Source organism: Lolium perenne, chromosome 1 (genome assembly GCF_019359855.2).
Source record: "Lolium perenne isolate Kyuss_39 chromosome 1, Kyuss_2.0, whole genome shotgun sequence".
NCBI lineage: Eukaryota > Viridiplantae > Streptophyta > Magnoliopsida > Poales > Poaceae > Lolium > Lolium perenne.
In genome coordinates this window covers 59,510,548-59,529,501 of record NC_067244.2, presented here as the reverse complement: position 1 = coordinate 59,529,501, position 18,954 = coordinate 59,510,548, and positions in this window count along the sequence as shown.

Sequence of the window (18,954 nt, the reverse complement as noted above, 5' to 3'; positions counted from 1 at the left end):
CAACGATGACTAACGTGCATGATAACAAAGTTACGAAAAATAGAGGCAACCTCAGTTAGAGTGGACACGATTATATGTCTACATGATGTAGTCAGCGAACCAAAGCTCATGCACAACAGATTTGTACATAGAAATGGTTCGCTGAACCCTCCCTGTAAAAATCTGTGCCAACCGATTCATCATAGGCAAAGAAACAGATTTCAGATCTGAACTTGAACACATTCCAGATTATTTGCAAAATTAAACGGTTGATATCTTTTGATTCGTGCATAAAATAACTGATTGAGATCCTATGATTACTTGCATAAATTAACTGATTGAGATCCCATTATAACTTGCATAAATTAACCGAACGGCCGAACCCCAAATCTTAAACGAAATCAAGGAGGGATCAAAGCAAAATGGAATAAAATCGGCGCAAATATTAGCCCAATACTCATCCATCCACAGATCCATCTACACCAGCAAAAATAGGGTTCAAAAAGGAATGGGGAACAAAAAAGGAAGCAAACCGTAGTTACCTCGTTCCATGCGTCCTCCATGGAGGTGTCGTAGGGGTTCGGGGGCGGGACGTACGCCACATACTCGTAGGGGTCATATCCCGGCGGGATCTTACCGCGACCGGCGGCAGCAGCCTCCGATGCACCGGTGGAGGAGGCGGCGACGTCCGTTGAGGGGATGGCGTCGAAGAGGGAGGCGTCGCGCTTGGAGCCGACGGCGCCGTGGATGATGGGATTGGCATTCTCCTTGTCCATCTCGCCGGCAGAGGAGAGGGAGAGGGAGAGAGTTTTTTGCTTTGGAGAAGATGATGGGACGTGAGAGAGGCGGCGTTGCGTGGGCGAGTGAGAGTGACAGAGATAGTGGGAGGAGGCGTCTATAAAGGCGAGGGGTGGTTAATGCGATCCGCGTTCTACGCGTCCACTGCTGCACGTCTGCACGTCTTGGACTTCTGCAATGCGACACGCGTCCACGATTGCACGTCTTCGACTTCTGCACCGCGACCCGCGTCTACGCGTCAACAATTGCACGTCTTCCATTTCTGCACCGCAACACGTGTCCTCGAGTCTAACCCTGGAAATTTAGATATACTCAGGTATAACCTCGAGTATTATGCTAGCATTTTTTGTGTGCTCAGTTTTCCCCTTGAGTGCTAATACTGGCTAGTGCAATATGCTCAGTTTTATACTCAAGTGGCTGGTCAACAGGCAGTCAACAAATGAGATTAACTAGTTAAATGAGTCATTTAATGTGCAAAAAATTCCAAAAAATAGTGGCACATACTCATGGAGTCTTTACCACAAATTGCCAGTTCTCAAAACATAGATAAGTCATAGATAAATCAAGTTTTACCATAAATTGCCACTTCTCAAAGGCCTTCTCAAATCACCTAGTAGCTATGAAGGTGCATGGTTTTCCACAATAAGCCCTTCCCAAAACAGCTTTCCCCAAAACATACTTTGTCTAAATGAGGCCACAATTCTCACACTCATGTATATTTGTATTGCAAATAGTTTGAGATAGGCCAAGATGGGTTTCATTGTACAAAACACGCATTTTCCATTTTTAAAATCTCATATTTGAATCCCTTAGTCTGTTTATTACATAGGTGCCCTTGGTTTCTTGATACTACTCAGTTTTGCCCTCTCCCTCCACAAATTCTCTCACACGTGCAACATTATTGCCCTGATTGGTCTAGCCCATGTCACGCGGATCGTGCCCACCGATCGTTGATCGTATGATCTAACGGGCAGGATAACCCCTCTCTCTCTCTCTGTCGGCGGTTACCTTCCAATCTCTAAGTATGCTAAAGGGCGGTTTTCTGTATTCATTTTCACGCGCTAAAAATTATAAACTCTTTTAGGCATTACTTTTCACGCAAAAAATGATAAGCCATCATCGATTTGTTGTAGCCATTAATTTTCACGCAAAAAATGATAAACCATCACCGATTTGTTGTAGCCATTAATTTTCACGAAAAAAATGATAAACCATCACCGATTTGTTGTATCCATTACTTTTCACGCAAAAAATGATAAACCATCACCGATTTTTTGTAGCCATTACTATTCATGGTAAAAATGATAAACGAACCAATCTATCTATCTCTGTATTTGAAGTTTGGAAGGGTTCACCATCTACTTATGTTAACTTTCGAGGTTTTGACCTGAAAACAAATGGGTATTATGAAGGGAAATAAAAGTTCAAAAAAATGTAAAAACGAAACAATCTACCTATCTTTGTATAGAAGATCGTATGTATGATTTTTTAGGTCATTTAGAGAAGGTAGATAAAAATCCCCTTTGAGAAGGTCGAAAAAACCTAACTTGTTACAAAAGCTGGTTTCAGTGAGACCTAACCAAATTTGGCATACATTATGCCATATCTATAACAACAAGGAATATCTAACAGGGAAAGTTTCACAAAATTTGAAATTTAGGGCGAAAATGATGCCATACATGATGCTGTTTTTCGAGGTTTTGACCTGAAAATCAATTGGGTATTATAAAGGGAAATAAAAAGTTCGAAAAATGTAAAAACGAAACAATCTATCTATGTATAGAAGATCAGCTGTATGAAATTTGAGGTCATTTAGAGAAGGTAGAATAAATCACCTTGTTAGAAAAGTTGGTTTCAGTGAGACGAAACGGCATGCGTTTAAGCAAAGTGATTTTTTCGAACATCTCCAAATGATCCCAAATTTTGCCATACATGATGCCATACGTGTAACAACAAGGAACCCTATCTAAAAAGTATCAAAAAAGTTTGCCCAACCGTATAGCTGTATCAAAAAGAACCTCACCATGGCGCTAGTATAATTTTGGGCTTAGTTACAAACTTTTGTTACCTAACCTTCAACACGAAACTTGTTTCAAATCACTTTTGGCGTACAAGAAACAAATCCCACCTTGATTCGAGCACCACAGCCTCCAAACGATGCCGATGCCGATATCGGCATGATCAGAACGGCTATGCTCGCCGCCACTGCTAGGTCACCATCGGGATGCACCCTCAATCCCGTCCCCTCATTCGATCACTGACACACCAGAGATACCGCCGAGGCCAATGCCGAACGTACATGCTGATGCCAATGCCGAACATGCATGCACGCCGCTGTGGGTACTGCCACGCCGCCCCGCTATGCTGGACGCCACAGACCACCGCGAGGTCTTTCCCTTCGCCACCACACTCTTCTAGCACCCATCTATACACGCCAGAAAGGAGAGACACTAGTTTTCTCTACATTGCTCGCGTTCGTGTCGGACACGGTCAGCCAAAGTTTTGAGGTAGTCATCGATGTCGTCGACCATTTCTTCTCTTCTTTGCATGGTTAAACGCGTGTAGTTCATATCTATCTAATGCGTCTGGTCTCGCCTCATGCAGTTCTTTGTGGACGTCGATCTCATCTCGGCACCCCGCAGGCACTGATACGTCTCAAACGTATCTATAATTTCTTATGTTCCATGCTAGTTATATGATAATACTCAGATGTTTTATATACATTTGTCGTAATACTCAGATGTTTTATGTTCCACTAGGGATAAAACATCAATGCTTTGTCTAAGGATATTTGTATTTTTTACATTACGCACAGTACTTAATGCAATTGTCTGTTGTTTGCAACTTAATACTGGAAGGGGTGCGGATGCTAACCCGAAGGTGGACTTTTTAGGCATAGATGCATACTGGATAGCGGTCTATGTTCTTTGTCGTAATGCCCTAAGTAAAACTCATATTAGTCATCATTATTTGTATGTGCATTGTTATGCCCTCGCTATTTGTCAATTGCCCAACTGTAATTTGTTCACCCAACATGCTATTTATCTTATTGGAGAGACACCACTAGTGAACTGTGGACCCCGGTCCATTCTTTTACATCTGAAATACAATCTACTGCAATCTCTGTTCTCTGTTGTTCTTCGCAAACAAACATCATTCTCCACACCATACGTTTAATCCTTTGTTTACAGCAAGCCGGTGAGATTGACAACCTCACTGTTAAGTTGGGGCAAAGTATTGTGATTGTGTTGTGCAGGTTCCACGTTGGCGCCGGAATCCCTGGTGTTGCGCCGCACTACACTCCTTCACCAACAACCTTCACGTGGCCTTCATCTCCTACTGGTTCGATAACCTTGGTTTCTTACTGAGGGAAACTTGCTGCTGTACGCATCACACCTTCCTCTTGGGGTTCCCAACGGACGTGTGCTTCACGCGTCATCAGCCACCTCCTCCATGGCATCGCTGTAGAGCTCCGTTTAAAAATCTATTCCTACCCGTGTATTGCCCCTTGTATCAGCGCCATGGCCCACTTGTCATTCGATATACCGAAGCCCCACTCGTGCGCGTTTTGGTCAGGGATACAGTGATGCTTACGGTCAAACAAAGATGGATGGTCTGACGTGTCTTTGCGGGCTCTACGTGGCCCCACTAGTCAGAAGATAACAGTCAACCGTCGGGCAACGGGCCGTTACAGCACCTGTGATGGTTTCAGACAAGGTCTTGGGGAAAACTGAGGAAAAACTAAGGAGCTGGGCGAAACTGAGCACAACTAAGGAACCGAGGGCACGAAAATAGAAATCCCAACAAAAAACAGCTGATGTGTCCGTGCGTGTGATACGTCTCAAACGTATCTATAATTTCTTATGTTCCATGCTATTTTTATGATGATACTCACATGTTTTATACACATTATATGTCATTATTATGCATTTTCCGGCACTAACCTATTGACGAGATGCTGAAGAGCCAGTTGCTATTTTCTGCTATTTTTGGTTTCAGAAATCCTACAAAGGAAATATTCTCGGAATTGGACGAAATCAACGCCCAGGGTCTTATTTTTCCACGAAGCTTCCAGAAGACCGAAAGGGAAACGAAGTGGGGCGACGAGGCGCCGACACACTAGTGCGGCGCGGCCCAGGCCTTGGCCGCGCGACCCTGGCGTGTGGGGCCCTCGTGCCGCCCCTAAACCTACCCTTCCGCCTACTTAAAGCCTTCGTCGCGAAACCCCCAGTACCGAGAGCCACGATACGCAAAACCTTCCAGAGACGCCGCCACCGCCAATCCCATCTCGCGGGATTCAGGAGATCGCCTCCGGCACCCTGCCGGAGAGGGGAATCATCTCCCAGAGGTCTCTTCATCACCATGATCGCCTCCGGATCGATGTGTGAGTAGTTCACCCCTGGACTATGGGTCCATAGCAGTAGCTAGATGGTTGTCTTCTCCTCATTGTGCTATCATGTTAGATCTTGTGAGCTGCCTATCATGATCAAGATCATCTATTTGTAATGCTACATGTTGTGTTTGTTGGGATCCGATGAATATTGAATACTATGTCAAGTTGATTATCAATCTATCATATATGTTGTTTATGTTCTTGCATGCTCTCCGTTGCTAGTAGAGGCTCTGGCCAAGTTGATACTTGTGACTCCAAGAGGGAGTATTTATGCTCGATAGTGGGTTCATGCCTCCATTGAATCTGGGGGAGTGACAGCAACCCCTAAGGTTGTGGATGTGCTGTTGCCACTAGGGATAAAACATCAATGCTTTGTCTAAGGATATTTGTATTTTTTACATTACGCACAGTACTTAATGCAATTGTCTCATCTCGGCACCCCGCAGGCCACTGATACGTCTCAAACGTATCTATAATTTCTTATGTTCCATGCTAGTTATATGATAATACTCAGATGTTTTATATACATTTGTCATAATACTCAGATGTTTTATGTTCCACTAGGGATAAAACATCAATGCTTTGTCTAAGGATATTTGTATTTTTTACATTACACACAGTACTTAATGCAATGGTCTGTTGTTTGCAACTTAATACTGGAAGGGGTGCGGATGCTAACCCGAAGGTGGACTTTTTAGGCATAGATGCATACTGGATAGCGGTCTATGTTCTTTGTCGTAATGCCCTAAGTAAAACTCATATTAGTCATCATTATTTGTATGTGCATTGTTATGCCCTCGCTATTTGTCAATTGCCCAACTGTAATTTGTTCACCCAACATGCTATTTATCTTATTGGAGAGACACCACTAGTGAACTGTGGACCCCGGTCCATTCTTTTACATCTGAAATACAATCTACTGCAATCTCTGTTCTCTGTTGTTCTTCGCAAACAAACATCATTCTCCACATCATACGTTTAATCCTTTGTTTACAGCAAGCCGGTGAGATTGACAACCTCACTGTTAAGTTGGGGCAAAGTATTGTGATTGTGTTGTGCAGGTTCCACGTTGGCGCCGGAATCCCTGGTGTTGCGCCGCACTACACTCCTTCACCAACAACCTTCACGTGGCCTTCATCTCCTACTGGTTCGATAACCTTGGTTTCTTACTGAGGGAAACTTGCTGCTGTACGCATCACACCTTCCTCTTGGGGTTCCCAACGGACGTGTGCTTCACGCGTCATCAGCCACCTCCTCCATGGCATCGCTGTAGAGCTCCGTTTAAAAATCTATTCCTACCCGTGTATTGCCCCTTGTATCAGCGCCATGGCCCACTTGTCATTCGATATACCGAAGCCCCACTCATGCGCGTTTTGGTCAGGGATACAGCGATGCTTACGGTCAAACAAAGATGGATGGTCTGACGTGTCTTTGCGGGCTCTACGTGGCCCCACTAGTCAGAAGATAACAGTCAACCGTCGGGCAACGGGCCGTTACAGCACCTGTGATGGTTTCAGACAAGGTCTTGGGGAAAACTGAGGAAAAACTAAGGAGCTGGGCGAAACTGAGCACAACTAAGGAACCGAGGGCACGAAAATAGAAATCCCAACAAAAAACAGCTGATGTGTCCGTGCGTGTGATACGTCTCAAACGTATCTATAATTTCTTATGTTCCATGCTATTTTTATGATGATACTCACATGTTTTATACACATTATATGTCATTATTATGCATTTTCCGGCACTAACCTATTGACGAGATGCTGAAGAGCCAGTTGCTATTTTCTGCTATTTTTGGTTTCAGAAATCCTACAAAGGAAATATTCTCGGAATTGGACGAAATCAACGCCCAGGGTCTTATTTTTCCACGAAGCTTCCAGAAGACCGAAAGGGAAACGAAGTGGGGCGACGAGGCGCCGACACACTAGTGCGGCGCGGCCCAGGCCTTGGCCGCGCGACCCTGGCGTGTGGGGCCCTCGTGCCGCCCCTAAACCTACCCTTCCGCCTACTTAAAGCCTTCGTCGCGAAACCCCCAGTACCGAGAGCCACGATACGCAAAACCTTCCAGAGACGCCGCCACCGCCAATCCCATCTCGGGGGATTCAGGAGATCGCCTCCGGCACCCTGCCGGAGAGGGGAATCATCTCCCAGAGGTCTCTTCATCACCATGATCGCCTCCGGATCGATGTGTGAGTAGTTCACCCCTGGACTATGGGTCCATAGCAGTAGCTAGATGGTTGTCTTCTCCTCATTGTGCTATCATGTTAGATCTTGTGAGCTGCCTATCATGATCAAGATCATCTATTTGTAATGCTACATGTTGTGTTTGTTGGGATCCGATGAATATTGAATACTATGTCAAGTTGATTATCAATCTATCATATATGTTGTTTATGTTCTTGCATGCTCTCCGTTGCTAGTAGAGGCTCTGGCCAAGTTGATACTTGTGACTCCAAGAGGGAGTATTTATGCTCGATAGTGGGTTCATGCCTCCATTGAATCTGGGGGAGTGACAGCAACCCCTAAGGTTGTGGATGTGCTGTTGCCACTAGGGATAAAACATCAATGCTTTGTCTAAGGATATTTGTATTTTTTACATTACGCACAGTACTTAATGCAATTGTCTGTTGTTTGCAACTTAATACTGGAAGGGGTGCGGATGCTAACCCGAAGGTGGACTTTTTAGGCATAGATGCATACTGGATAGCGGTCTATGTTCTTTGTCGTAATGCCCTAAGTAAAACTCATATTAGTCATCATTATTTGTATGTGCATTGTTATGCCCTCGCTATTTGTCAATTGCCCAACTGTAATTTGTTCACCCCGCAGGCTATTTATCTTATTGGAGAGACACCACTAGTGAACTGTGGACCCCGGTCCATTCTTTTACATCTGAAATACAATCTACTGGAATCTCTGTTCTCTATTGTTCTTCGCAAACAAACATCATTCTCCACACCATACGTTTAATCCTTTGTTTACAGCAAGCCGGTGAGATTGACAACCTCACTGTTAAGTTGGGGCAAAGTATTGTGATTGTGTTGTGCAGGTTCCACGTTGGCGCCGGAATCCCTGGTGTTGCGCCGCACTACACTCCTTCACCAACAACCTTCACGTGGCCTTCATCTCCTACTGGTTAGATAACCTTGGTTTCTTACTGAGGGAAACTTGCTGCTGTACGCATCACACCTTCCTCTTGGGGTTCCCAACGGACGTGTGCTTCACGCGTCATCAGCCACCTCCTCCATGGCATCGCTGTAGAGCTCCGTTTAAAAATCTATTCCTACCCGTGTATTGCCCCTTGTATCAGCGCCATGGCCCACTTGTCATTCGATATACCGAAGCCCCACTCGTGCGCGTTTTGGTCAGGGATACAGCGATGCTTACGGTCAAACAAAGATGGATGGTCTGACGTGTCTTTGCGGGCTCTACGTGGCCCCACTAGTCAGAAGATAACAGTCAACCATCGGGCAACGGGCCGTTACAGCACCTGTGATGGTTTCAGACAAGGTCTTGGGGAAAACTGAGGAAAAACTAAGGAGCTGGGCGAAACTGAGCACAACTAAGGAACCGAGGGCACGAAAATAGAAATCCCTACAAAAAACAGCTGATGTGTCCGTGCGTGTGATACGTCTCAAACGTATCTATAATTTCTTATGTTCCATGCTATTTTTATGATGATACTCACATGTTTTATACACATTATATGTCATTATTATGCATTTTCCGGCACTAACCTATTGACGAGATGCTGAAGAGCCGATTCTTTGTTTCTGCTGTTTTTGGTTTCAGAAATCCTACAAAGGAAATATTCTCGGAATTGGACGAAATCAACGCCCAGGGTCTTATTTTTCCACGAAGCTTCCAGAAGACCGAAAGGGAAACGAAGTGGGGCGATGAGGCGCCGACACACTAGTGCGGCGCGGCCCAGGCCTTGGCCGCACGACCCTGGCGTGTGGGGCCCTCGTGCCACCCCTAAACCTACCCTTCCGCCTACTTAAAGCCTTCGTCGCGAAACCCCCAGTACCGAGAGCCACGATACGCAAAACCTTCCAGAGACGCCGCCGCCGCCAATCCCATCTCGGGGGATTCAGGAGATCGCCTCCGGCACCCTGCCGGAGAGGGGAATCATCTCCCAGAGGTCTCTTCATCACCATGATCGCCTCCGGATCGATGTGTGAGTAGTTCACCCCTGGACTATGGGTCCATAGCAGTAGCTAGATGGTTGTCTTCTCCTCATTGTGCTATCATGTTAGATCTTGTGAGCTGCCTATCATGATCAAGATCATCTATTTGTAATGCTACATGTTGTGTTTGTTGGGATCCGATGAATATTGAATACTATGTCAAGTTGATTATCAATCTATCATATATGTTGTTTATGTTCTTGCATGCTCTCCATTGCTAGTAGAGGCTCTGGCCAAGTTGATACTTGTGACTCCAAGAGGGAGTATTTATGCTCGATAGTGGGTTCATGCCTCCATTTGAATCTGGGACAGTGACAGAAAGTTCTAAGGTTGTGGATGTGCTGTTGCCACTAGGGATAAAACATCAATGCTTTGTCTAAGGATATTTGTGTTGATTACATTACGCACCATACTTAATGCAATTGTATGTTGTTTGCAACTTAATACTGGAAGGGGTTCGGATGATAACCTGAAGGTGGACTTTTTAGGCATAGATGCATGCTGGATAGCGGTCTATGTACTTTGTCGTAATGCCCTGATTAAATCTCATAGTACTCATCATGATATATATATGTGCATTGTTATGCCTTCTTTATTTGTCAATTGCCCAACTGTAATTTGCTCACCCAACATGCTATTTATCTTATGGGAGAGACACCACTAGTGAACTGTGGACCCCGGTCCATTCTTTACATCTGAAATACAATCAACTGCAATTGTTCTTTACTGTTCTTCGCAAACAAACACCATCATCCACATTATACATCTAATCCTTTGTTTACAGCAAGCCGGTGAGATTGACAACCTCACTGTTACGTTGGGGCAAAGTACTTTGATTGTGTTGTGCAGGTTCCACGTTGGCGCCGGAATCCCTGGTGTTGCGCCGCACTACACTCTGTCACCAACGACCTTCACGTGATCCTTGAATCCTACTGGTTCGATAAACCTTGGTTTCTTACTGAGGGAAACTTGCTGCTATATGCATCACACCTTCCACTTGGGGTTCCCAACGGGTGTGTGCTTTACGGGTATCAAGCTAAATTTCTGGCGCCGTTGCCGGGGAGATCAAGACACGCTGAAGGGGAGTCTCCCACATCCAATCTCTTTACTTTGTTTTTGTCTTGCTTTACTTTACTTTATTTACTGCTTTGTTTGCTCTTTATATCAAAAATACAAAAAAATTAGTTGCTAGCTTTACTTTATTTACTGTCTTGTTCTCCATATTAAAAATACAAAAAAATTAGTTACTTGCATTTACTTTATTTAGTTTGCTTTGTTTACTACTGCAAAAATGAATACTCCTGAAAATACTAAGTTGTGTGACTTCACTAGCACAAATAATAATGATTTCCTATGCACACCTATTGCTCCACCTGCTACTACAGCAGAATTTTTTTAAATTAAACCTGCTTTACTAAATCTTGTTATGAGAGAGCAATTTTCTGGTGTTAGTTCTGATGATGCTGCTGCCCATCTTAATAATTTTGTTGAACATTGTGAAATGCAAAAGTATAAGGATGTAGATGGTGACATTATAAAATTAAAATTGTTTCCTTTCTCCTTAAGAGGAAGAGCTAAAGATTGGTTGCTATCTTTGCCTAGAAATAGTATTGATTCATGGACTAAATGTAAGGATGCCTTTATTGGTAGATATTATCCTCCCGCTAAAATTATACCTTTGAGAAGTAGCATAATGAATTTTAAGCAACTAGATAATGAACATGTTGCTCAACCATGGGAGAGAATGAAATCTTTGGTGAAGAATTGCCCTACCCATGGACTAACTACTTGGATGATCATCCAAACATTTTATGCAGGATTGAATTTTTCTTCGTGGAACCTATTGGATTCAGCTGCTGGAGGTACCTTTATGTCCATTACTTTGGGGGCGGCAAAAAAGCTTCTTGATGATATGATGATAAATTACTCTGAATGGCACACGGAAAGGGCTCCACAAGGTAAGAAGGTAAATTCTGTTGAAGAAACCTCCTCCTCGAGTGATAAGATTGATGCTATTATGTCTATGCTTGTGAATGGTAGATCTAATGTTGATCCTAATAATGTTCCTTTAGCTTCATTGGTTGCCCAAGAAGAACATGTTGATGTGAATTTCATTAAAAGTAATATATTCAACAACAATGCTTATAGGAATAATTCTGGTAACAACTATAGGACATATCCTTCTGCTAATGGTAATGGTTATGGTAATTCTTATGGGAATTCTTACAACAATAATAGGAGTGTACCCCCTGGTCTTGAAGCCATGCTTAAAGAATTTATTAGTACACAAACTGCTTTTAACAAATCTGTTGAAGAAAAGCTTGATAAAATTGATGTTCTTGCTTCTAAGGTTGATAGACTTGCCTCTGATGTTGATCTTTTAAAATTGAAAGTTATGCCTAATAAGGATAATGATAATAAAATTGTTACTACAGAAAACGCCATCCAAGTTCGAATTAATGAGAATATTAGATTGATGGTTGAATTGCATGCTAGGTGGGAGAGATAAGAAAACGAAAAACTAGCTAAAGAGAATAATGTAGCTAAAGTTTGGACTATTACCACCACTAGTAATGATAATGCTTCACATGTTGCTACACCTCCTACTATCAATGGTAAAATAATTGGTGTTGGCAATATTTCTACTCCTAGTGCAAAGCGTGCAAAATTGCCTGAAACTGCTAAAACTGCTGAAACTGTTTGTGATAAAACTGCTGAATTTTTTTAAAATGTTGGGGACAATGATTCCATTGCTGTAGATCATAATGGTTTAGATTTTGATGATTGTCACATCTCTGAAGTTATAAAGTTCTTACAAAAACTTGCTAAAAGTCCCAATGCTAGTGCTATAAATTTGGCCTTTACAAAACATATTACAAATGCTCTCATAAAAGCTAGAGAAGAGAAACTAAAACTTGAAACCTCTATTCCTAGGAAGTTAGAAGATGGTTGGGAGCCCATCATTAAGATGAGGGTCAATGATTTTGATTGTAATGCTTTATGTGATCTTGGTGCAAGTATTTCTATTATGCCTAAGAAAATCTATGATATGCTTGACTTGCCACCATTGAAAAATTGTTATTTGGATGTTAATCTTGCTGATAATGCTATAAAGAAACCTCCGGGGAGGATTGATAAAGTTCGCATTATGGTTAACAATAACCTTGTCCCCGTTTATTTTGTTGTCTTGGATATTGAATGCAATGCATCTTGTCCCATTATATTGGGAAGACCTTTTCTTCGAACTGTTGGTGCTACCATTGATATGAAGGAAGGTAATATTAAATATCAATTTCCTCTTAAGAAAGGTATGGAACACTTCCCTAGAAAGAGAATGAAGTTACCTTATGATTCTATTATTAGAACAAATTATGATGTTGATGCTTCATCTCTTGATAATACTTGATTCACACTTTCTGCGCCTAGCTGAAAGGCGTTAAAGAAAAGTGCTTATGGGAGACAACCCATTATTTTACTTCTGCACTTTTGTTTTATATTTGAGTCTTGGAAGTTGTTACTACTGTAGCAACCTCTCCTTATCTTTATTTTATTGCATTGTTGTACCAAGTAAAGTCTTTGATAGTAAAGTCAATACTAGATTTGGATTACTGCACAGAAACAGATTTCTTGCTGTCACGAAATTGAGCCGCCCCGTCTGTAGGTAACTCAGAAAAATCTGCCAATTTACGTGCGTGATCCTAGGATATGTACGCAACTTTCATTCAATTTGAGAATTTTCATCTGAGCAAGTTAAGTGCCCCATAAAAATTCGTCTTTATGGACTGTTCTGTTTTGACAGATTCTGCCTTTTATTTCGCATTGCCTGTTTTACTATGTTTGATGAATTTCTTTGTTCCATTAACTTTCAGTAGCTTTGTGCAATGTCCAGAAGTGTTAAGAATGATTATGTCACCTCTGAATATATGAATTTTCGATTATGCACTAACCCTCTAATGATTTTGTTTTGAGTTTGGTGTGGAGGAAGTTTTCAAGGGTCAAGAGAGGAGGATGATACAATATGATCAAGAAGAGTGAAAGGTCTAAGCTTGGGGATGCCCCCGTGGTTCATCCCTGCATATTTTAAGAAGACTCAAGCATCTAAGCTTGGGGATGCCCAAGGCATCCCTTCTTCATCGACAACTTATCAGGTCACCTCTAGTGAAACTATATTTTTATTCCGTCACATCTTATGTGCTTTACTTGGAGCGTCTGTTTGTTTTTATTTTTGTTTTTGTTTGAATAAATCGGATCCTAGCATTCTTTGTTTGGGAGAGAGACACGCTCCGCTGTTTCGTATGAACACATATGTTCTTAGCTTTATTATTAATGTTCATTGCGAAGGTTGAACTACTTCGTTCATTGTTATATGATTGGAAACAGAAAATGCTGCATGTGGTAAATGGTATAATGTCTTGAATAATTTGATACTTGGCAATTGTTGTGCCCATATAGATCATGTTTAAGCTCTTGCATCATGTACTTTGCACCTATTAATGAAGAACTACATAGAACTTGTTAAAATTTGGTTTGCATGATTTGTTTCTCTAGAGTCTAGATATTTTCTGGTTAAGGTGTTTGAACAACAAGGAGATGATGTAAACTCTTATAATACTTACAATATGTTCATATGTGAGCTTTGCTGCACCTTTTATACTTGATTTTGCTTCAAACAACCTTGCTAGCCTAGCCTTGTATTGAGAGGAATTCTTCTCGTGCATCCAAATCGTTGAGCCAAAAACTATGCCATTTGTGTCCACCATACCTACTTACTACATGGTATTTCTCTGCCATTCGAAAGTACATTACTTGAGTGCTACCTTTAAAATTATATTCTTTGTCTTTGCAATATATAGCTCATGGGAAAATAGCCTAAAAAACTATTGTGGTGAAGAATATGTACTTATGTGTCTTATTTCTTAATAAGTTGCTTGTTGAGCGATAACCATGTTTCTGGGGACGCCATCAACTTTTACACCTTTGTTGAATATCATGTGAGTTGCTATGCATGTTCGTCTTGTCTGAAGTAAGGGCGATTTTCAAGATCAAATGGTTTGAGTATGCATATTGTTAGAGAATAACATTGGGCCGCTAACTTAAGCCATGATTCATGGTGGAAGTTTCAGTTTGGACAATTAATCCTCAATCTCTTATGAGAATATTATCTGTTGTTGAATGCTTATGCATTAAAGAGGAGTCCATTATCTGTTGTCTATGTTGTCCTGGTATGGATGTCTAAGTTGAGAATAATCAAAAGCGAGAAATCCAATGCGAGCTTTCTCCTTAGACCTTTGTACAGGCGGCATAGAGGTACCCCTTTGTGACACTTGGTTGAAACATATGCTATGCAATGATCACTACTAGGAATAACCTTACCGCCGGCGCACAGATTTGGCTATCCCCGGCGTTTTTGTACTCGCCGGCGATAACCTCGCCGGTGGTAATGGGCTACCACCGGCGTTTTCGTATTCGCCAGTGGTAAGATGAAAATACCCCCGGCGTTTTGCCCTACTCCACAGTTACTCGCCGGCGGTATCAAATTTTGCAAATAAAAAAAAGCAGGCCGAGCGGCGCATCAGCAGCGCCAGGCCGCACGCCACGATTCCGCCGCTGCACGCAGTCGTTCCTGCCGAGCAGGAAGCATAGCAGGAAGCAGATCAGGCGTCCGCGACGGAGGGATCTGACGGGGCGGACTCGGCCGGCGCGGTGGTGGTGTTCACGGGATGGGAGGGGGAGGAGACGGAGACGGAGATGGGCGCGCGGGGGCGGGAGGTCGACGTCGAGGTCGAGCTCCTTGTCATCGTCGTCCGGGGACGCGAGATCGGCGGCAGCGGCGTGCAGGAGCTCGTCGGAGTCGAAGCCCTCGAACTGGGCGGCGACGGAGAGGGAGAGGTGGAGGGCGAGCAGGATGAGGATGAGGGTGGCGCGCGGCAGCCGGATCCAGCTGGGCGACGCCATGGATGAGGAGGTGGGAGGAGAGATCTGATACGTCTCCGACATATCGATAATTTCTTATGTTCCATGCCACATTATTGATGATATCTACATGTTATATGCACATTTTATGTCATATTTATGCGTTTTCTGGAACTAACCTATTGACGAGATGCTGAAGGGCCAGTTGCTGTTTTCTGCAGTTTTTGGTTCCAGAAAGGCTGTTTGGGCAATATTCTCGGAATTGGACGAAATCAACGCCAAACCTCCTATTTTTCCCGGAAGGCTCCAGAACACCGAAGAAGAGTCGGAGAGGGGGCACAGGCCCACCAAACCCTAGGCCGGCGCGGCCAAGGGTGGGCCCGCGCCCCCCTATAGTGTGGCCACCCTGTCAGCCCTCCTGCGCCGCCTCTTCGCCTATAAAACCCCTTTCGACCTAAAAACGCAGCACCAATTGACGAAACTCCAGAAAGACTCCAGGGGCGCCGCCACCGTCGCGAAACTCCAATTCGGGGGACAGAACTCTCTGTTCCGGCACCCTACCGGGACGGGGAATTGCCCCCGGAGCCATCTCCACCGCCGTCTTCACCGCCATCTTCACCGCCATCGCTGCCTCCATGATGAGGAGGGAGTAATCCACCCCCGAGGCTGAGGGCTCCGCTGTAGCTATGTGGTTCATCTCTCTCCCATGTACCTCAATACAATAATCTCATGAGCTGCTTTACATGATTGAGATTCATATGAGTTTTGTATCACTATTCATCTATGTGCTACTCTAGTGATGTTATTAAAGTAGTTTTATTCCTCCTGCACGGTGTAATGGTGACAGTGTGTGCATCCGTGTTAGTACTTGGCGTATGCTATGATTATGATCTCTTGTAGATTATGAAGTTAACTATTGCTATGATGGTATTGATGTGATCTATTCCTCCTACATAGTGTGAAGGTGACAGTGTGCATGCTATGTTAGTACTTGGTTTAGTCGTGTTGATCTTTCATGCACTCTAAGGTTATTTAAATATGAACATTGAATTGTGGAGCTTGTTAACTCCGGCATTGAGGGTTCGTGTAATCCTACGCAATGGTGTTCATCATCCAACAAGAGTGTAGAGTATGCATTTATCTATTCTGTTATGTGATCAATGTTGAGAGTGTCCACTAGTGAAAGTATGATCCCTAGGCCTTGTTCCTAAATACTGCTATCGCCGTTTGTTTACTGTTTTACTGCGTTACTACTGCTGCGTTACTACTGCTTGTTTACTGTCCTGGGCAAAGCACTTTTCTGGTGCCGTTGCTACTACTTATTTATACCACCTGTATTTCACTATCTCTTCGCCGAACTAGTGCACCTATTAGGTGTGTTGGGGACACAAGAGACTTCTTGCTTTGTGGTTGCAGGGTTGCTTGAGAGGGATATCTTTGACCTCTTCCTCCCTGAGTTCGATAAACCTTGGGTGATCCACTTAAGGGAAACTTGCTGCTGTTCTACAAACCTCTGCTCTTGGAGGCCCAACACTGTCTACAGGAAAAGGAGGGGGCGTAGACATCAAGCTATTTTCTGGCGCCGTTGCCGGGGAGGAAAGGTAAAAGGTACTCACACTCCGGATCTCGGCTACTAAGCTATTTTCGCCGTTGTAAGTACTCGAAGCTATTTCCTTTAGATCCTGCAATTGCATCTTTTTGTTTCTTGTTTACACTAGTAAAGCATAATGGAAAACAACAAAAATATGAGAGATCTTTATGAACTTTATCTTGAATTAGGACATGATGTGTTTGAAGAGAGAATTAAAAAACCCATGGAACTTTATATGCATGCTAATGGGAATGTTATTAATATGAATGCTTTGAACACTATTGTATCTAATGCTATGGAAAATTCTAAGCTTGGGGAAGCTGGTTTTGATGAGCATGATCTTTTTAGTCCCCCGGGCATGGAGGAGAAAATTTATTTTGATGATACTTTGCCTCCTATTTATGATGATTATAATGATAGTAGCCTTTTGGTGCCACCTACTATGGAGAGTGAATTTGATTATGATTACAATATTCCTCCTATATTTGATGATAGCTACTTTGTTGAATTTGCTCCCACTATTATTAATAAAATTGACTATGCTTATGTGGAGAGTAATAATTTTATGCATGAGACTCATGATAAGAATGCTTTATGTGATAGTTATATTGTTGAGTTTGCTCATGATGCTACTGAAAGTTATTATGAGAGAGGAAAATATGGTTGTAGAAATTTTCATGTTACTAAAACACCTCTCTATGTGCTGAAATTTTTTAAACTACACTTGTTTTATCTTCCTGATCTTGTCACTTTGCTCTTCATGAATTTATTTGTGTACAAGATTCCTATCCATAGGAAGCATGTTAGACTTAAATGTGTTTTGGATTTGCCTCTTGATGCTCTCTTTTTGCTTCAAATACTATTTCTTGCGAGTGCATCATTAAAACTGATGAGCCCATCTTAATGTCTATAAAGAAAGAACTTCTTGGGAGATAACCCATGTGTTTATTTTGCTACAGTATTTTGTTTTATATTTATGTCTTGGAAGTTTTTTACTACTGTAGCAACCACTCCTTATCTTAGTTTTGTGTTTTGTTGTGCCAAGTAAAGTCGTTGATAGTAAAGTTCATACTAGATTTGGATTACTGCGCAGAAACAGATTTCTTTGCTGTCACGAATCTGGGCAAAATTCTCTGTAGGTAACTCAGAAAATTATGCCAATTTACGTGAGTGATCCTCAGATATGTACGCAACTTTCATTCAATTTGAGCATTTTCATTTGAGCAAGTCTGGTGCCTCAATAAAATTCGTCTTTACGGACTGTTCTGTTTTGACAGATTCTGCCTTTTATTTCGCATTGCCTCTTTTCTTGTGTTGGATGGATATTTCGATTCCATTGACTTCCAGTAGCTTTGGGCAATGTACAGAAGTGTTAAGAATGATTGTGTCACCTCTGAACATGTGAGTTTTTGATTATGCACTAACCCTCTAATGAGTTTGTTTCGAGTTTGGTGTGGAGGAAGTTTTCAAGGGTCAAGAGAGGAGGATGATATACTATGATCAAGAAGAGTGAAAGCTCTAAGCTTGGGGATGCCCCGGTGGTTCACCCCTGCATATATCAAGAAGACTCAAGCGTCTAAGCTTGGGGATGCCCAAGGCATCCCCTTCTTCATCGACAAATTATCAGGTTCCTTCTCTTGAAACTATATTTTTATTCGGCCACATCTTATGTATTTTACTTGGAGCGTCTGTTGTTTTCGTTTTTGTTTTTGTTTTAATAAATGCTTGTGTGGGAGAGAGACACGCTCCGCTGGTTCGTATGAACACATGTGTTCTTAGGCTCTACTCATAATATTCATGGCGAAGTTTCTTCTTCGTTAAATTGTTATATGGTTGGAATTGGAAAATGATACATGCAGTAATTTGCTATAATGTCTTGGATAATGTGATACTTGGCAATTGTTGTGCTCATGTTTAAGCTCTTGCATCATATGCTTTGCACCCATTAATGAAGAAATACATAGAGCATGCTAAAATTTGGTTTGCATATTTGGTCTCTCTAAGGTCTAGATAATTTCTAGTATCGAGTTTGAACAACAAGGAAGACGGTGTAGAGTCTTATAATGTTTACAATGTGTCTTTTATGTGAGTTT